Raw genomic sequence first — 7073 nt, 5'->3', positions numbered from 1 at the left:
TAGGCAACACAAAATCCTTGCCTACGCCGATGATCTGACGCTGCTGGCCGCGGATCCCACCATCCTGCAGGGCCACTTAGACCGTGTGACTGCCCTGTCGGCCCGGCTTGGGCAGCGACTGAATGCCGCCAAGTGCCGGTCTCTACACCTGTCTGGTCGCCACCCCGTGGGTACACGGCCCATCTCTTTCACCGTGGGTGGCGACTCGATTCCGGCGCTTGGCGACTTCGAGGGTCACAAGTTCCTGGGCCGTCCAGTGGGGTTCAGGGTGCTACCGGACGAAACGACGGTCGACGAGGCCATCCACCTGGGCAGAAGGCTGCTCTCCTCCATACTCGCCCATAGCAAAGGCTGGATGCCATAAAAACATTCCTGTATCCAGCCTTAAACTTTGCCATGCGGGTGGGCCTTGCCAGCAAAGGAGAGTGGCAACGCCTAGACGAGGAGCTCCGCCCGCTCATCAAGAAGACCCTGTACGTGCCAGCTAGAGCTTCCCATGAATACTTGTACGGAAGCTCTCAGCCTGGCAGTGCAGGGATCCCACTTGCGGCGGAGCTCAGCGACATCTGCCGGGTGGATGGGGCCTTCAAGTTACTGACGTCGACCGACGTGGAAGTCCGGGAGCGTGCAGCGGGGGACCTAGAGGTTGTCGTCTTAAGGCGGCTAAGACGACCCGCGAACACCGAGGACATGGAGGCCTACCTCTCAAGCGAGACGGAGGGCGACTTCCGACAAACGTCCACACAGGTGCAGTCTGTGTGGACGGAGGCCCGGAAAGCCTCCCGTCGCTTCTCCGTCGCCTTGGACCTCTTAGACCATGGGGCCCGCATCAACTGCGAAAGGCCTCCGTGTCAGCGAGGAACCGCCACAAGCTGGTCAAGGCCATCCGGGCGCTCCTCTCCACCGAAAGGGACAGAACTCTGCATGACAAACCGAACCAAGGCAAGGCGATGGTGTGTGGCGGCCGACCCGGCAAATTCCCACTTCATGAGGTCCGGTCGCTATAACCGCTTCATCGACTGCGCTTCGTACATCGAGCCCGGTTAAATGTCCTCCCCCTCAATGCCACAAGAGTCTGGGCACCCGCAGCCGAGAAAAGATGCAGGCGCTGCGGGTACGGAGAGGAGACACTGCCGCATGTACTATGCCATTTCATGCGGCTGAGCCGGGCCATGACGGAGCGTCATAACGCCATCGTCTCCAGAATAAAAAAGGCTGCCTTGGGGAGGTTCACAGTCATCGCAGAGAACCAGGTCGTGGGCACTACATCACTCAAGTCCGACCTGGTACTGGCCCGTGGAGGCGGCACTGATCCTGGACGTCTGCTGCCCTTTCGAGAACAGGCTGCAGGCGTTCCAGGACGCCCGGAAGGCTAAGGAGGAGAAGTACGCCCCTGTACAGCGTCATCTCCTCCGGCGGTTCCAACGCGTGACGGTGGACGCGGTTGTCCTCGGCTGCGTGGCACCTAGGATCAGGGGAACGATCGCGTGATGCGCAGGCTGTGTAGTAGGCAATACCTACAGCCTATGAAACGCGTGTGCATCAGCGACACCATCAACGCCTCCACAAAGATTTCTAGAGCCCACATAGGCACGTCATAAATGATCTTATGTTTTTAGAGAAGCGCTTTTTGCCATGTTTTACACCTTTACAGCTTTAGCCTTTTATTACTAACACCACTAACTAGTTTCTTAGTCATTTGTTTGCCTTTTTAGATTATACACCTTTTATCCGTTCTTTCCTTGGTTCAGTAACACATATTTTTTATGTATTGTAAATAGCATATTAAAAACTCTGTTCTTATCAGCTTAATATCTGATACGGGTTCTATATGGACCCACGATATTAAACCTATTTTTGGATGTTGGCGGAGTGCTTGAAGCCTGCTTCAGCTCCGCCGCAGGTCGGCCCGGTATTGCACTACCTCCGGGATTGGGCTCCGCTCACTTAGGTGAGACTTCATTCAATCAAAATGAAGAACGCAAACTCGAAGCGAACACTGACTTGACACGCAGCATTCCTATAGTATAAGCAACGATGCCGGTTCGCGGACCACGAGAGTAATTAAACTGCCACTCCATCTGTGTGCAGCGTCGCACTTGTTGCGTCGCAAATGGGACAGCCGCACCAGCAAATTTCTAATTACGGCCTTCGAGAAAAATAAATGAAAGCAAAACAAAGAACCAGGAGGGAGAATCGGCAAATTATATCTCTAAGAAATAGAATTCCTATTTATCCGATGTTTCTGAACGATTGTCTGCTGTAAAGAGCCACCTGGGGGGGGGGGGGGAGTATGATTAGCCGTGGGTATGATTAGCCGTGGGTTTTGCAATCAATGTGAATCCCTCTCAAAGCTAACACTGGATTTTGGAGTTCACTATCGCTTGGATCCGTAAACCACCGCGCCGACGCAAGCTCGCCCTGCCGAAATCCGCTGCCCTAGCAGAAGAAAGATTCCCTATGAAAGAAAAATAGAGTGCCCGATTTCTGGAAACTACCGTGCAGCCTTTGTGTGCATTTTCGCAGCAGTGGGACCGAGCGCCGCGAAAACAAACTTGTATGCCCAAGTGTGGCGAAATATATTGTCACGTGGTGGTGACGTTAAGAACACAGTAGCAATACTGTGAAAGGCAAAACTAGATTTTATTGGGCGAACCTGTGCCCACAAAACAGGCTACACTTATAGCACAACGAAAGCGGCGAACACAGTCGGCGATCGTCGGAAATCTGATCAGCGAGTCAAGCGCGTCGGCTTTTATAGAGCAGTCGTCGAATGTTCCAGACTAATCGTTCGGACCCGCGTACCTTCCACAAAGTTCTACACCCTTCGCGTTACACGATGAAATCAGATAACACAACGTTCGGCGACAACAGATAGCCGGGTAGAAGTATCGATAACTTTCCAGAAACTTCGGATACATGCAGGCGCGTCCCGCGCTGTGCGATTACATTTCTTAGGTGGCGAAACGTGGTCGCCCGATAAAGATAAGTGCACGTGTCAATACCCCCCTCTTAAAAAGCATCGTCCCGATGCTACAAATATGAGAGCGAAACACAAAAGGACCCTTATTAAACATAAGTAACAAAACAACGAAAAGAAATCAAGTCCAAAGGTCAGTTACGCGAAGTCCGAAAGTTCGTCAACGCTGGTGGTACGGCTTGAGTCGCACAACGTGGACAATTTCAGGTCGTGAGCGGCGCCGCTGTGACAGCGAAATGCCGTCTGGCACGACCTCATAGTCCAGTGCGCCAATACGTCGGATGATTTTGTACGGTCCGAAATAGCGACGCAAGAGCTTCTCGCTCAGTCCTCGTCGGCGTATAGGGGTCCAAACCCAAACACGGTCACCGGGCTGGTACTCGACAAAGCGTCGTCGGAGGTTGTAGTGTCGGCTGTCGGTCCTCTGTTGGTTCTTGATCCGCAGGCGGGCGAGCTGTCGGGCTTCTTCGGCGCGCTGGAGATAGCTAGCGACGTCAACATTCTCTTCGTCAGTGACGTGGGGCAGCATGGCGTCGAGCGTCGTCGTCGGGTTCCTGCCGTAAACCAGCTTAAACGGCGTGATCTGTGTTGTTTCTTGCACCGCCGTGTTGTAAGCGAAGGTTACATACGGCAGGACCACGTCCCACGTCTTGTGCTCGACGTCGACGTACATTGCTAGCATGTCGGCGAGGGTCTTGTTGAGGCGCTCCGCGAGACCATTCGTCTGCGGATGGTAGGCAGTTGTCCTCCTGTGGCTTGTCTGGCTGTACTGCAGAATGGCCTGGGTGAGCTCTGCTGTAAAAGCCGTTCCCCTGTCGGTGATGAGGACTTCTGGAGCACCATGTCGCAGCAGGATGTTCTCGACGAAAAATTTCGCCACTTCGGCTGCGCTTCCTTTTGGTAGAGCTTTAGTTTCAGCAAAGCGGGTGAGATAGTCCGTCGCCACGACGATCCACTTATTCCCGGATGTTGACATCGGAAACGGCCCCAACAAATCCATCCCAATCTGCTGGAATGGTCGGCGAGGAGGTTCGATCGGCTGTAGTAATCCTGCTGGCCTTGTCGGTGGTGTCTTGCGTCGTTGACAGTCTCGGCATGTCTTGACGTAACGGGCGACGTCGGTGGTCAGACGCGGCCAGTAATACCTTTCCTGTATTCTCGACAGCGTCCGGGAGAATCCGAGGTGCCCAGCGGTTGGATCGTCGTGTAGGGCGTGCAGTATCTCTGGACGCAGCGCTGACGGTACAACAAGAAGGTAGCTGGCGCGGACTGGTGAGAAGTTCTTCACGAGTAGGTTGTTTTGAAGCGTGAACGAAGATAATCCACGCTTAAATGCCCTAGGGACAACATCGGTGTGCCCTTCCATATACTCGACTAGGCCTTTTAGCTCCGGGTCCCCTCGTTGTTGTTCGGCGAAGTCTTCCGCGCTTATTATGCCAAGGAAGGCGTCGTCATCCTCGTCATCTTGCGGCGGTGGGTCAATGGGGGCGCGTGATAGGCAATCGGCATCCGAGTGTTTTCTTCCGGACTTGTATGTTACAGTGATGTCGTATTCTTGTAGTCTGAGGCTCCACCGCGCCAGCCGTCCTGAAGGGTCCTTTAAGTTAGCTAGCCAACACAACGCGTGGTGGTCGCTGACGACTTTGAATGGCCTGCCATAGAGGTAAGGGCGGAATTTAGCTGTAGCCCAAATGATGGCGAGGCATTCCTTTTCAGTCGTAGAATAATTGCTTTCCGCTTTTGACAGCGACCGGCTAGCATACGATATCACCCGTTCAAGCCCTTCTTTCCTCTGGACTAGGACGGCACCGAGGCCTAGGCTACTGGCGTCAGTGTGGATTTCGGTATCGGCGTCCTCGTCGAAGTGTGCAAGTACCGGCGGCGACTGCATGCGTCGTTTGAGTTCTTGAAATGCCTTGGCCTGCGGCGTTTCCCACTTGAACTCGACATCACATTTGGTTAGATGTGTTAGCGGCTCCGCGAGGCGTGAAAAGTCCTTGACAAAGCGCCTATAGTAGGCACACATGCCAAGGAATCTGCGCACTGCCTTCTTGTCGATTGGCTGCGGGAACTTTGCGATGGCAGCTGTCTTCTGTGGGTCGGGGCGTACTCCTGATTTGCTGATGACGTGGCCTAGGAACAAAAGCTCATCGTAAGCGAATCGACACTTTTCCGGCTTCAGAGTGAGCCCTGATGACTTGATGGCCTCTAGTACTGTCGCAAGCCGCCTCAGGTGATCGTCGAAATTTCCGGCGAAGACGACGACGTCATCCAAGTAAACGAGACAGGTCTGCCACTTCAATCCTCCTAAAACTGTGTCCATCACGCGCTGGAACGTTGCAGGAGCCGAGCACAGTCCGAATGGCATAACCTTGAACTCGTAGAGGCCGTCTGGGGTGACGAAGGCCGTCTTTTCGCGATCTCTTTCGTCGACTTCTATTTGCCAATAGCCAGACTTGAGGTCCATTGACGAGAAGTATTTAGCGTTGCAGAGCCGATCCAGTGCGTCGTCTATTCGTGGGAGGGGGTATACGTCCTTCTTCGTGATCTTGTTGAGACGACGATAATCGACGCAGAAACGCAGGGTTCCGTCCTTTTTTTTCACCAAGACTACAGGAGATGCCCACGGGCTTTTGGACTGCTGGATGATGTCGTCGCGCAGCATTTCGTCGACTTGGTGCCTTATAGCTTCACGTTCTCGCGTCGAAACTCGGTATGGGCTCTGGCGGAGAGGTCGAGCGCCCTCTTCGGTTATTATGCGATGCTTTGCGACTGGGGTTTGTCGAATCCTCGATGACGTCGAAAAGCACTCTTTGTATCGTCGAAGTAGACTTCTGAGCTGTTGTTGCTTAATCGTGGGGAGGCTTGGATTTATGTCAAAGTCTGGCTCGGGAACTACGGTCGTCGGGGTAGATGCGGCAGAATCCGAGAGGACAAACGCATTGCTGTTTTCCAGAATTTCCTCGATGTATGCGATCGTCGTGCCCTTGTTGATGTGCTTGAACTCCTGGCTGAAGTTTGTCAGCAACACTTTCGTGTGTCCTCCGTGCAGTCGAGCGATCCCTCTTGCGACGCAAATTTCACGGTCTAGCAGTAGACGTTGGTCGCCTTCGATGACGCCTTCTACGTCAGCGGGTGTTTCGGTGCCGACCGAAATAAAAATGCTGGAGCGAGGCGGGATGCTCACTTGATGTTCGAGCACACTCAAGGCGTGGTGACTACGAGGGCTCTCCGGCGGTATCGCATTATCTTCCGACAGCTTTATTGACTTCGACTTCAGGTCGATGACTGCACCGTGTTGGTTGAGGAAGTCCATGCCGAGAATGACGTCTCGTGAACACTGTTGGAGGATAACGAAGGTGACAGGGTAAGTCCGGTCGTGGATGGTAATTCTTGCCGTGCACATTCCTGTCGGCGTAATCAGGTGTCCTCCAGCGGTCCGAATTTGAGGGCCTTCCCATGCAGTCTTAACCTTCTTCAACTGGACGGCGATGTGTCCACTCATGACTGAGTAATCGGCGCCTGTGTCGACTAAGGCGGTGACTGCGTGGCCATCTAGAAGCACGTCGAGGTCGGTGGTTCTTTGTCTTGCGTTGCAGTTGGGTCTTGGCGTCGGATCACGGCTGCGTCGTGTTGAACTGAAGCTGGTACGTCGCGTCGTGAAGTCGTCTTTCGTCGGTGTAGTCTTGGCTTCCTGACTTCCTCGGGACGGCGGCGTGTCGTTATTATGTCGTCGAGATGGTTTCTTCGGCGTCTTCGTCGGCGGCGGAGGATCTTCGTCAGTTCGACGAACAGCAACCGCACCTCCATCGGTTGCTGCTTTTAGTTTTCCGGATATGGGCTCGCTGACCGGCCCCGGGCTGGGCCAGTGTATGGTCGGCGCTGCGGCGAGAGGTAGCGGCCTGGTGATGGCGAACGCGACGGTCGTCTAGAGCTCCACTGAGTAGCGGCGAGGTAGTCGGCGATATCGCGAGGGCGTTCACCTTGCTGCGGGCGCGGAGCGTTGACGGCGAAACCTCGCAGTCCCATCTCCCGGTATGGGCATCGGCGATAAATATGGCCGGCTTCTCCGCAGTGATAGCAGAGTGGGCGG

General features: G+C 54.3%; 1 non-coding gene across 1 annotated transcript; it reads left to right on the top strand.

Annotated features, from left to right (window-relative positions):
* The first annotated feature begins 1757 nt into the window (after positions 1 to 1757).
* LOC126519397 (U2 spliceosomal RNA) lies at positions 1758 to 1946 on the top strand. The gene has a single exon (XR_007596600.1). It is a non-coding gene; the product is annotated as a U2 spliceosomal RNA (small nuclear RNA).
* The last annotated feature ends 5127 nt before the right edge of the window (positions 1947 to 7073 follow it).

Source organism: Dermacentor andersoni, chromosome 10 (genome assembly GCF_023375885.2).
Source record: "Dermacentor andersoni chromosome 10, qqDerAnde1_hic_scaffold, whole genome shotgun sequence".
Taxonomy (NCBI): Eukaryota; Metazoa; Arthropoda; class Arachnida; order Ixodida; family Ixodidae; genus Dermacentor; species Dermacentor andersoni.
Note: the sequence above shows the minus strand (reverse complement) of the source record. Positions and strands in the feature narration are given on the sequence as shown.